This window comes from Notamacropus eugenii, chromosome 1 (assembly GCF_028372415.1).
Source record: "Notamacropus eugenii isolate mMacEug1 chromosome 1, mMacEug1.pri_v2, whole genome shotgun sequence".
In the NCBI taxonomy this organism is placed as follows: Eukaryota; Metazoa; Chordata; class Mammalia; order Diprotodontia; family Macropodidae; genus Notamacropus; species Notamacropus eugenii.
Genome location: NC_092872.1, coordinates 511,779,546 through 511,792,407, shown reverse-complemented (window position 1 = coordinate 511,792,407; position 12,862 = coordinate 511,779,546).

Sequence of the window (12,862 nt, the reverse complement as noted above, 5' to 3'; positions counted from 1 at the left end):
GTTATTTGATTCACCTATGCAATGGTCAAAAGAACATAGTACTTCCCCCTCCCCCCTTTCTGAACTCTATGGAATAAGATAAGAAGACTTATTTAAATAGTATTAGCAATAATGATAATATGCCAGAAGTGGTCTATCATTTTAATGGCAACAGATGACATATACCTGGATGACAACTACAAAACTCAAAATATTTTAAAGAATTTAACAGATAAAGTGTCCTGGAGCATCATTACATAAGCATCATTACATAAGCATCATTACATAAGAATTGCCTGAACCCAGGACTGATCCCTAAAAAGTAAAAAATTATGGTTTTCTGTCACCACACTGAATATGCATAATATTCAAAATACATGGATTAAAACATTTTTAAAATATAGAAATCTAGTAGAAGAAATTAAAGCAATGTAGGAAAAGATTCATATCACCAGTAACAATTCTATCCTGTCTGCTGTTGGATTTAGTCCTAAGAAGTTTTCAGTGAGTCTATAAAAGAAGAAGAAGGAGGAGGAAGAGGAGAAGAAAGAGGAGGTTTATACTATAAAAGTTGTCCACTATAAAAGAAAGAAGAAAGAAGTTGTCCTTTTATCTACTTGCACAAAACTTGTAGAATGAAAGAGCCTTTTTACATTAGGAGGCCTGTCTTTGGCTGTTTTTATTTCTGTACCCATTGATATAAAAAAAATCAAGGTGGTTACTATAGGTGTGAGATTTCCTTAGAGTGAAGGCAATTAGTCTATAGAATGACTAAGATTACCCCTAGGGCAAATCAGTCATTCAGCTAGCATTATAAGTACCCATTATGAGCAAACCCTTGTGCCTAAGTTTTGGGAATACAAAGAAAGATGAAGGGCTCTCCTTGCTCTCAAGGAGCTTGTAGACTAATGGGAGTAGTTAATAAGAAAATAGCTAGTGGGGTGAGGAACCTGCAGTCTCAAGTTCACATAGGACTTTAGGTTCTCAAGTGGAACCCCATGGTTGAATCCATACTTCACAGAACAAATCCCCTTAATAAAAGGATTTGTCTGGTAAAACTTGGACTGAGTCAAAAGGCCACACCCAAGGACCTAGAAGGCAATGTGTGAGCTACCCTTGAGCTAGGACAACATTGATACAAGATAAATGAGAGGCAATCTCAGAGGGAAGGCACTAAGATTAAGGGGGCCTGGAAATAGTTTCTTTTAAAAGGTGGGATTTTAGCAGAGACTTGAAGGAAGCCAGGGAAGGTAGGAAGTGGAGATAGTATCCCAGGCATAAGGGAAAACAAGTGAAAAGACTCAGAGACATGGAGTACCTTTAGAGAGAAACTGTAAGGAGATCAGTGTCATTGAATTTTAGAGTGAATGGGGGAAGGAGGTAAACTGTATAAGACTAGAAATATAGGAAAGGATCAAGTTTTGAAGGACTATACAAGTCAAACAAAAGATTTTGTATTTTATTTTGTCAGTAGCAGGGAGCCACTGGAGTTTACTGAGTAGAGGGGCAACATGGTCAGACATTCACTTTAGGAAGATTAATTTGATATTTGACTGAGATGAGGAGAGTCTTGAGGTAGGCAAACTAACCAGCAGACTATTGCAATAGTCCAAGGAGTGAGGGAATGAGAGCTTACATCAGGGTAGTGGCAGTGTCAGAGGAGACAAGGGAGGTATGTGCAAGATGTTAGGAAAGTAAAATTGACAGGTCTTAACAACAGATTGGGTATGGAGGATGAGAAAGATTGAAGAGTCGAGGATGATACCTAGATTGCAAACCTGGGTGACTGTAAGAACGATTATGCTCTAGATAGTAATAGCGAAATTAGGAAAAAGGTAGGATTTGGAGACAAAGATAACAAGTTTAGTTTGGGATATATTGAGTTTAAGATGTCTATGAGATATCCAGTTCAATATGTCCTACATGCTATTGGAGATACAAGGGTGGAAGTCAGGATAGATGGATTGGATGAGTAAATTTGAGAGTCATCAGAATAGAGATGATAAATGGATCCATGGAAGCTGATGAGATCACTAAGTGAAATAATATAGAGGGAAAAAAGAAGAGGACCTAAGACAGATCCTTAGGGTGTACCCATGATTAATAAGCATAACCTGGATGAAAATCTAGCATAGAAGACTGAGAAGGAGTAGCTAGGAGGGCAGAAGGAGGAAGAGATAGTTCTCTTACCCTTGAGGTTAGGGACATATTATCGGGTCTGAGGGAGAGAACTCTACTAGAGAAAGTGACCCAAGTTGTCATAGATGCATGTAAAAGTTGTCAGTAGAATGTTGTGCTAAATCAAGCCAGTCAATCAATCAACAAGCATTCATTAAATGCCTGTTTTGTGGCAGGCACCATGCTGGATGCCAAGGATACAAAGACAAAAATATAAAGTGGAAGGGAGGGTTCTAGAACCTGGGAGAAGAGGAAAAGCTTCATGTGGAAGGCACACTTTGAGCCGAGTTGTGAAGGGCGCAAGGGCTGCAGAGACAAGGAGGGCATTCCAGGCATGCGGAAAAGTAGTGCAAAGGCACAGAGTGGGGCAATCAAATGTAATGGGTGAGAAGCAACAAGAAGACAAGTCTGGCTTCACGACCAGAGTGGAGGGAAGATACATACACACACACACACACACATATGTATGTATACACACACATATACACATAATGGAGAGAGAGAGATTTATACGTGTTTGTGTGTATATAATACAACAAATAAAACAAAAAGGCAAAAAAGTCAGATCACAAAGAAATTTAAAGACACAGAGAGTTTATACTTGATCCTCAGAGCAATATGAAGTTATTGAGGTTTATTGAGTGGAGGAATGTTATAAGCAAACTGGTGCTTTAGGATAAGCATTTTGGCAACTATATGGAGGGATGGACTGGAGAAAAAATGGGGCTTGAGTAAGAGACCTCAAATAGGAACCAATTACAAGAATTTAGAGGAGAAATGGAGAGGTTCTGAACTAGGGTGATGGCCACGTGAATAGAGAGATGGAAAGGAGTATAAAAATGCAGAGACAGAAATAAAATTAGGCAAGTCAGAGTTACTAGACGTGATTCAAGGGTAGATAAATCAATATGCTCTAGGTCTGGGGCCTACAATTTTAAAATATGTGCTATGATTTTGGATAATAATCACAATACCAGTTTTCTGGAATTAGTAAAATGGTGACCATTCCCATAGTACTTTTTTATTATATCCTTTGAAATACATACCTGAAGCAACAAAAATTAAATTGGAAAATTGTCAACTTATTTTCCTAGATTGTTCATGAGATTTTCTCTGTATATTTCAATACTTCCTTATAAAGTTGCATGGTGTTTTCCTTAAGCAATTATTATAATAATTAAATAATCTAGTGAAATTGCATAGCTAAATAGCCACTGTGCAATCTTTGGTCTAGGAATGGCCCTTCTTGTGAAAAGTGGCTGTACCTTTGTTAATGAGCTCATGAGTAGCACACACAGACACACAGACACACACAGAGACACAGACACATGCAATCCAATCCTTCTGAAAGAAACACACATACACACACACACACACATACACTGTTCTTAATTGTTCTGATTGTAGCCCATGTTTTATTCAAATCCTTGTTTTGCTCTATTTAAAGGGGAATCTGAGAAGATTTGAATCGAGGTCTTGCTAAATCGAGACTTTCAGTGCATGGTCTACATCATTTGACTCCAACCTTCCTTTCTTGTCAAAGATTCATCAGTGCAGTGCTCTAAATAATTTAACCTCCTCAGAGTTTCCCCAGCATGATTCATACTTTCCCACCTCTACACCCTTATTCTGTCTGTCTGAAATATTCTTCCCCTTTTCCAGGCTCCAAGATTCTTCAAGGCCCTATTCAAATGACCACTTCTCCATGAAACTTTGTAATATCCACATCTAATCAGAAGTCAATACTTACTAAAGATTTATCGTACATAAAACATTATTATGGGCACTGGAAGAAACTGGAGTATAGTGATTTAGTTGGCTATGACCCTCTAAGAATGTCCCCTTTACTAGTAGAAGATACATGGATATGAATGTCATTTCTAATAATCTAACTTTTACAGAATCATCAGAAGTAAACAGTCAGTTCATTCATTCTATTATCTCTCAAGCAGTAAAATTTGAAAAAGATAGATTGCAGGTAATTCATAAGTATCATCAGGGAGTACATCTAGATGGCACAGTGGATCAAGTGCTATTCCTGGAGTCAAGAGGACCTGAGTTCAGATCTGGCCTTTGAAACTTACTAGCTATGTGTCCCGGGGCAAATTACTTAACCCTATTTACCTCAGTTCTTCATTTGCAAAATGAACTGGAGAAGAAAATGGTAAATTGCTATATTATGTTTGCCATGAAAAACCCAAATGGTGTCACAGAGCCAGACATAATGGAAACGACTCAACAACAACAAATCTTCAAAGAGTTTAAATCGTTAATAATAATGAAGTTTATATGTTTGGGAATAGGGTGTTGGTATCATATACTAGACATGTGATTTAGGTATAGTTAACTATTGTTAACTCTAACAATTGTTTGCTGGTCAGTTTACTATTTTATGTTATATGAATCATCACCTCCTGCCATCAGTTCTTTGATATATACATATTTACTTTCTTCTTTTACCCTCCAAAATTCCAATTCTATCCACTCTGCTGCTGGAATTATGGACTATATAAGATTGCTGAAAATGTTATTCAGGGGAGCCAAGATGATGGAGTAGAAAGATGCACATATACTAGCTCTTCCCCCACAGCCCATAAAATACCTGTAAAGAAGGACTCTCAACAAATTCTAGAGCAACAGAAGCCACAGAACAATGGAGTGGAGGAGATTTCTAGCCCAGAGTGACCTGAAAGACTGATAGGAAAGGTCTATTGCACAGGATGCACAGCAGAGTCCACCCCAGCCATGGCTGCACAACACTGGGAAAAGCAGGACCAAGCAGGCTTCAGGGACAGAATCTCTAGCAGCAGCACTGATCCCTCAACCCACAGGTGCTAAAGTTCAGTAAGAGGGTTTTTTCAGCTGGCCAAGAATGTAGCAGGGTGTCCCCATAACTCAGGCCTCCTCGGGTGGCAACAGTGGAGGCAGTAGCAAAGGTAGCAGTGGACCAGGGCTCCCAAGGAAGGCAGCAGCCTGCATCCATTGTTGAAGGCCTCATTCATAAAGCCCCTGAGGGAACTGAGCCCCGTATGGCTGCCCTGCCCCCACCCAAGCAGCTGATCTTAATCTCACACTGAATAGCAGTCTTGCCCCCACCTAAAGCCCCTGGGGGATTGGAGCAGCTCATCTGAATCTCAGTCCACAGTGCTGGCTTGGTGGAACTGGAGGCCAGGTAGTTGTGGAGAGGAAACTCAGAAGTCAAGTAACTGGCTGGGAAAATGCCCCAAAAAAGGGGGAAAAAAATAAGACCATAGAAGGTTACTTTCTTGGTGAACAGACATCTCCTTCCATCCTTTTGGATGAGGAAGAACAAGGCATACTGTCACAGAAATTCAAAGCCCCTGCCTCCAGGGCCTCCAAAGGGAACTTAAACTAGGCTCAGGCAGTAGAAGAACTTGAAAAGCAAGTTAGCAGCTTACTAAGGGAGAACCAAAAAAATGCTGAGGAAAATAACACCTTTAAAAAGAGGCTAACTCAGTTGGAAAAAGAGTTCCAAAAAGTCAATGAGGAGGAGGCTTTAAAAAGCAGAATTAGCCAAATGGAGGAGAAAGTTCAAAAGCTCACTGAACAAAACAGTTTGTTCAAAGAGAGAATTGAGTTCAAGGAAATGAATAACTACAAAATATATCAAGCAGTTAAAAAACAAAAACAAAAGTCTGAAAAAAATAGAAGATAATGTGAAACATCTCATTGGAAAAACAACTGACCTGGAAAATAGATCCAGGACAAACAATTTAAAAATTATGGAACTACCTGAAAGTTATGATCAAAAAAAGAGACTAGACATTATCTTCCACGAAGTTACCAAGGAAACTGACCTGATATTCTAGAACCAGAGGGCAAAATAAATATTGAAAGAATCCACCTATCAACTCCTGAAAGAAATCTGAAGAGAGAAACTCCTAGGAATATTGTGACCAAATTTCATTTTCCAGATCTAGGAGAAAATACTGCAAACGGCTAGAAAGAAATAATTCTAGTCTTGTGGAAATACAATCAGGATAACACAGCCTCTGGCATCTTCAACATGAAGGGATTAAAGGGCTTGCAATAGGATATTCCAGAAGTCAAAGGAACTGGGATTAAAACCAAGAATCACCTACCCAGCAAAACTGAGTATAATATTTCAAGGTAATAAATAGTCATTCAATGATATAGAGGACTTTGAAGCATTCATATTGATGAAAAGACCAGAATTGTATAGAATATTTGACTTTCCAACACAAGAATCAAGAGAAGCATGAAAAGGTAAACAGGAAAGAAAAATCATAAAAGACTTTCTAAAGTTGAACTTTTTACATTCCTACATGGAAAGAAAATACACACATATAGTACAGGTTGTGTTGAATGAAAAGAGATAATATCTACACAAAAATAAAATAAAATAAAAATTAAGGGGTGAGGGAGGAAAATACTGGGAAGAGAAGGGGAGAAATGGAATGGGGCAAGCTATAACTCATAAAAGAGATAAGAAAAATCTTGTTCAGTGGAGGAGAAAAGGGAGAATGGGAGAGGGAAAAAGTGAAGCTATTCTCTCCACATATGGCTGAAGGAGGGAATAACATGCTCACTAAATCTGATATGAAAACCAATCAAACTACAGGAAAATAGGAGAGGAGGTGACAAGTGGAATGAGGGGAAAGATAGAAAGGAGGGCAAATGGGATAAGGGAGTAACTAGAAATAAACACTTTTGGGAAGGGACAAAGTCAAACAAGGGAATAAAAAAGTAAAAAAAATAAAAAGGGGATAGAGTAGGATAGAGGGCAATATAGTAAGTATTACACAACATGATTATTGTGGAAATCTTTTGCAAAATGACACATATTTAGTCTATATTGAATTGCTTGCCTTCTCAGTGGGGATGGGTAGGGAGGGAGGGAGAGAAGTTGGAATTCAAAGTATTAGTAATGAATGTTGAGAATTTTTATTGCATATAACCAGGAAATAAGAAATATAGGGAATGGGGTATAGAAATTTATCTTGCCTTACAAGAAACAAAAGAAGATGAGGATAAGGGAATGGTGGGGTGTAATAGAAGGGAGGGTATATTGAGAGAAGGAGTAATCAGAATGCAAGGTATTAGAAAGCAGGGAGAGGGGAGTGATGGGGAGAAAAACTGGACATGTTACAAAGTGATGTAAAAGCAATTAGTATTAAAACAGTTGACTGAATTAATTACTGAGAATAAATCAAAGATATCTTTAGTTTGGAGAAAAGAATATTAGTCTAAATTTCCTAGAGGCAGATAACCTCAGGTAAAATTTGGCATTGATGGAAAAGTTAAGGTTTTAATGATAAATTTGATTTTATGATTGCTATTTAATCAGGAACAAGAACATATATGGAAAGGCGTGTAAGCCACTTAAGACTTGCCTCAAAAGACATTCCTTAGCCAAAGTGAAATTATAGTCATATTTGAAACCTGGTTATTGGAATTTGCTATTTTAAGATGCTATGGGGCTATTAAGTGACTGTTCTTCTGAGTCTAGCTTCAGGTATGGATAGTAAGAAAGGGGATTTGAGCCTCCAATCCATGATGCCAATAAGCCTGTGAGATGCTGGTATGAACTGAAAAAGGTGATCTCATGGGAAGGGTGGGAGAGCAACTGTTCAGCATGGGTTGAGGTAGGATTCTCCTGACTCAATTTCCCCACTGACACCTGGCAGATTTAAGCCTGAATGATTTCAAGTTGACAATCTACTCCTACCTGGAATTGGCATGAAATTGGGGATATACTGGTTCCCTGCAATGTCCCTACTCTTAGTGACAATTTCCTATAGCCAAAAAGTTTGTAAGCTTAATACCAGATCCATTAAATTATAAATTGTTGGTAGGGGAACATTTGAGATTAAGTCTAAAATTAAGCTATTAGGCTTAGGACTTTAGACCAACAACAATAAGTTAGGGTCCTTTAATTTTTATTAATACTATGGAGACGATTATGCCAAGGGCTTGTGAAGTTAGCATACATAAATATTATTTGTGTCTCAGTTGGTTAATATTTTTAAAAAATTTCTTTTGTGGCCTATATTGTAAATGCTTTAAAAAGAAGTATCACCTGACCAAAAGTTGGAATTGTTTTATGTGATATTAACTGTGTTAAAAATGAAAAATAAAATTAAAAAATGTTATTCAGGCCCCACTGGTTTTTTTTTTGTACTATGGAAATGTGCTCCAAGCATGTAATAAGCTGGTTTTTAAAATATCTCCGTGTTGCTAAATATGATTGATGGTAGCATCTATCCACTAATCCTTAAATATTTTTATGTCTGTAGATAGTGAGTTCTCTTGTAGTCAGGTTAAGCTTCAGCTGCTTAGGTTATATTTAGGAGAAGGTATCTGGGAAGCATTGCCAATGGGTCAAAATGGCCCCCTTGACTACCACCTAGCCTCTAACCCAGGAGAAGACAATCCAGGACCTTGTGCCCCAAAACCCTAAGAGTATCAACATCTCCTAGGTCATTAATCCTATTTCCATTCTGATCCCCTTAGTTACTATCCAGGCTGGCAACACACATGGAGAACAACCACAATATCCACATCGCCCCTAAATACTGACCAGTAAGGACTATGTTAACCCCAAATGCTTTAGAACTAAAGTTTCTTCCTTGCCCCCAAAGGACTGGTCTTCCTACCATCCTGCTTCCATAACTAGTATCTATTAGAACAGCCCTTTTGGACATACAGTTTGTTAACTGCTTCTTCATGTACTACAGCCCTTTCTTCCTCAGAAACCATAGTTCCCAAAGAATCAGAAAAGAGGATTCTTACCACCAAAATCTTTGTCACTGTCAAATTGTGCAGTATTTGACTCAGATATATTTAGAAATGGCATCTTTAGAAAGGACTCTTTATCCTATGCCTTGTTTCTGAACCCTAAGGACCACTTGTTCTTTCCACCTGAATTACAGCTGAATTTTCCTATATATGCTATTTCATCTCATTAGCATCTTGAAAGTAAGAACTGTCTTGCTTTTCTATTCTATCCTTAGTGCTTAGCATATTTATCCATCCATCCATCCATCCATCCATCCATTCATAATTGAAACTCATACTTAAATAAGATGACAATTGTAAAATGTATTTAGCACAATATCTAGCACATAGTAGGCACTATATAAATGTTTATTCCCTTCACTTTTCCATGTCAAAAACTTGTTGTAAGGATCTAATGAGATATTATATGTACTATACTTTACAAATCTTATAACACTACATAAATATTACCTCCTATTATTCTTTTTTTAATTATTATTTTGTTCCATTGACATAGCCTTCAGGAGAACAGGGTCACCTCTGCATCATTGTGAGACATTAGAGGAGAAATTAAGTGAAAGGTTGTAAAATTAGACTCACAGATTTGGAAAGCATAGTTGAGGTCATTTGATATAGCCTGTGCCAAAATAGAAATGTCCTTTACATTATTTCTGTGAAGGGGACAGCTATTCTTACCTTAGGAGTTCTTATAGTTCATCAACAGAAGCTGAAAAAATATTAAAAAAGAGATACAAGGAGATAAAATCATGAGATTCATCTTATGTATACAGTTCAGTTCAAAATAAAGGATTCTGTCATTTAATTCATTTTTATGTTCCAGTCAACTAGTTTCTTAAAGAAAACTTATCCTACCCTTCTTAATACTGTTCCTCTAATGTCATCTTTCCTATGACATATTTCTTTTTGTTTCAGAACAAATAGTAAGTGGCTTATTGCCATTTCTTGTAGCTTTATATTCCTTCCTTATCTTTCATTTCAGAAAATCATGAAATGTTTCTATATTTAAAAGGAAGGATGTAATAAAAAGAAAACTATATTTGGAGCCAAAGGATCTGAATTCAAATCTTGACTCTGCCTTTTACTCCCTGTGTAATCTTTGGCAAAGCTGTGTTTCATGTGAAGGATTTGGAATAGATGACCTCTACATTCTATTTTGATACTTTTAAAGCCGCATGATTATTATGATTTAATTCTCTGGCAGAATCTGTGTGTGTGTGTGTGTGTGTGTGTGTGTGTGTCTGTATATTTCACATACTATGGATGTTAGAAAGCTCGTATTCTGAGGCTGTTATTTTTTAAACAATGGACAATATGTTCCATCCATAAGAAATACTTTATATCTTCCCTGAAGTGATTAAGAATCCATGTAATTATTTAGAAACCTTGAAAACCGTAAGCTGCTTCTTTTTGTTCTTCAGAAGTCTGTGGTTGAATTGTTTGAGCATTATTAATATGATAGGAAGTCAGATGCTATAATAAGAAAACCGGAATATCTCAGAGAAAAAAATGAGCATATAACTCCACTTTACTTCTGTCAAAATCCTTCTAATTCCCCCCAAATATTGACAAACTACTAAAAAATAAAATTAAGAAAAAGGAATGATGAAATATTTTGTAATTGTGTTCACTATACCTTATGAGTGAATAATAAATTTTTAAGAGAAAGAGCAAAAGTTGCACATAGTTATAAGGCTTCCCATATTTTTCAGATATTTTATTGTTATATGTTTCATCATCAATTCACTGCATATTTCACTTAGAGAAAATACAGGGAGTAAGTAACTCTTACCTTGGGGCAAGGAAGTATGAGTCAGGCATATGAAGGGCAAAACAGCTGAAAATCCAATTTATTCAGGACCACAGTACATTCATCCACAAGTCACCCAGCTGTGAAGTCTTCCCAGACATTTTACTCTTTCTTAGAATTTGCTTGGAAAAAGAAACAGGTCAACTTGAGCAATCATAATATAGTGAGGTTGTTCTGCTTAGTATCATCTAATCAGAATTTGTTTCTTCCTATCATATTTTTTTACTTTAATATTATTTGTGTATTCTTTCAATCAAGGAAACAATTTATTACAGTGTCAGAGAAGGAGGGAATAAACTTCAAGAAGAAATGACCTATTGTAACAATATACTAGCTATCCAGTAATACTGGACCAATGGCCAAATGTCTTGCAGCTTCTGTTATCCATCACAAAAGCATGAACAGTGAAGTAACCCCTCCTAAGATCACCTCTCCTAAGATTACTGAGTAGAGAAGAAAGGCCAGACTTGTGAATGATTTGTGCAGGCAACCTGGGCTTTCATTCAGAATTTGTTGAATTTGTTAAATTTTTATTGTCTTGACCATAACATTACCACTTCAGCTAAATTTCTTACCTAGTTCCTTAGGTACATGATAGATTAGAAAAGGAAAAGGAAATTGTTATTAATTGTTAGCACAGTGCATGGTACATAAAAGGTACTTAAGAAATACTTGTCAATAACAGTGAGAAGTGGTAGTCTAACAACAAGGTGAGACATAGCTAGGAAAAGCAGATAGATTGACTCAAAATGTATGACCATGACAGTCTGGTCCCAATAAGTCATGTATCAAACACCACTATGAAAATGTGGCTATCCAGATGAGAGGGAGATAACTTAAGGCATTGGAAAGGGTGCTTTGCTTATATTCAGAAGACCTGGACTTAGCTTATGGTAGGTTTTTCCACACATGATCTGTATGAATTTTGAACAAATAGTTGCCTCTCTCTGAGTTTCAGTGTACTTACCTGTGATGTAAGGCTAATAATGCAGGACTGATATGAGGATTCAATTTGAAAGCATGAGAAATATCTTGCAAAACACAAAATATTATACAAATGTAAGTCACCATCTTTATTTTTATCTAATAAAAATTTAGTGCAACCATTTTGGAAATGAGAGTAGATTTTATGTCAATAGTTATTGGTATTTTCCTCAGTTACATTTTTTTGGCAGTAAATTTATCCAATTTTTTTCCTTGCGCACCTTTTGTATCTTCTCTTACTCTAGGTACTTAGAGAGAGATCCTTTGATGTCTTTGCAATTGTATTATCTCCAATAAGTGTATCTTCTACTATATACTACTTCTGTGTCATTTCTATCCCCTCCACAAACATACCTGGGACTGTGAGGTTAGAAATGTAGTAGGTCCTTTGTTCTTATGACAAAAAAAAATTTGTTAAAAATGTCTTTGCGGAATTTCCCCTATCTTTCTTGCATTTATTATTCTTCTTCCAGTCTCATCTTAAAATACTTCTACCTCCTTCCTCTGCTGCTTGACTTTCTCCATTGCTTCTCTTTATATCATAAAATAAAATTATATAATCATAAAATTATACTTGTAATTTTCCACCATTGTTTTCTGAAGTGTGGATGAATGAGTTTCTATCTTAAATTGCCATATTTCTCTTCTTGGCAAATAAGTCAAATATTTGTACAGTGAGGCACTTTTTATGTTCTTATTGCTTCTTTGTTGCGACAATGGATTTATCAGTTAAACTTCTTTATAGAATGATTGTAAATAATGTCCATGAACTTTCCATCCATATCTATCTATATATCTTTTTGTGTTTTTTTTTATTTTTGTAAAATGCCATCACTTTTGAAATAGGTCAAGTTAGAGCTGTTGTAGCAAGCACCCCAACATACACAGGAGGGCCTACTGTACAGGTTCTTAGATATGCTTTTCTAAAAAAAGCAAGTTTTGAGAGGTCAACAATATTCTTTAATTACAATCAGCAACAGAAAAAAAAAATACAAGCATAGAAATAAAGACCGAGAAGGTTTCTAACCATCTGATCATAAGCAATACATACATCACAGATTAACAGATAGATCTATGACCTACATACATACATATATAACCTACATACATACCAGAGAGAGAAGCACCAATACC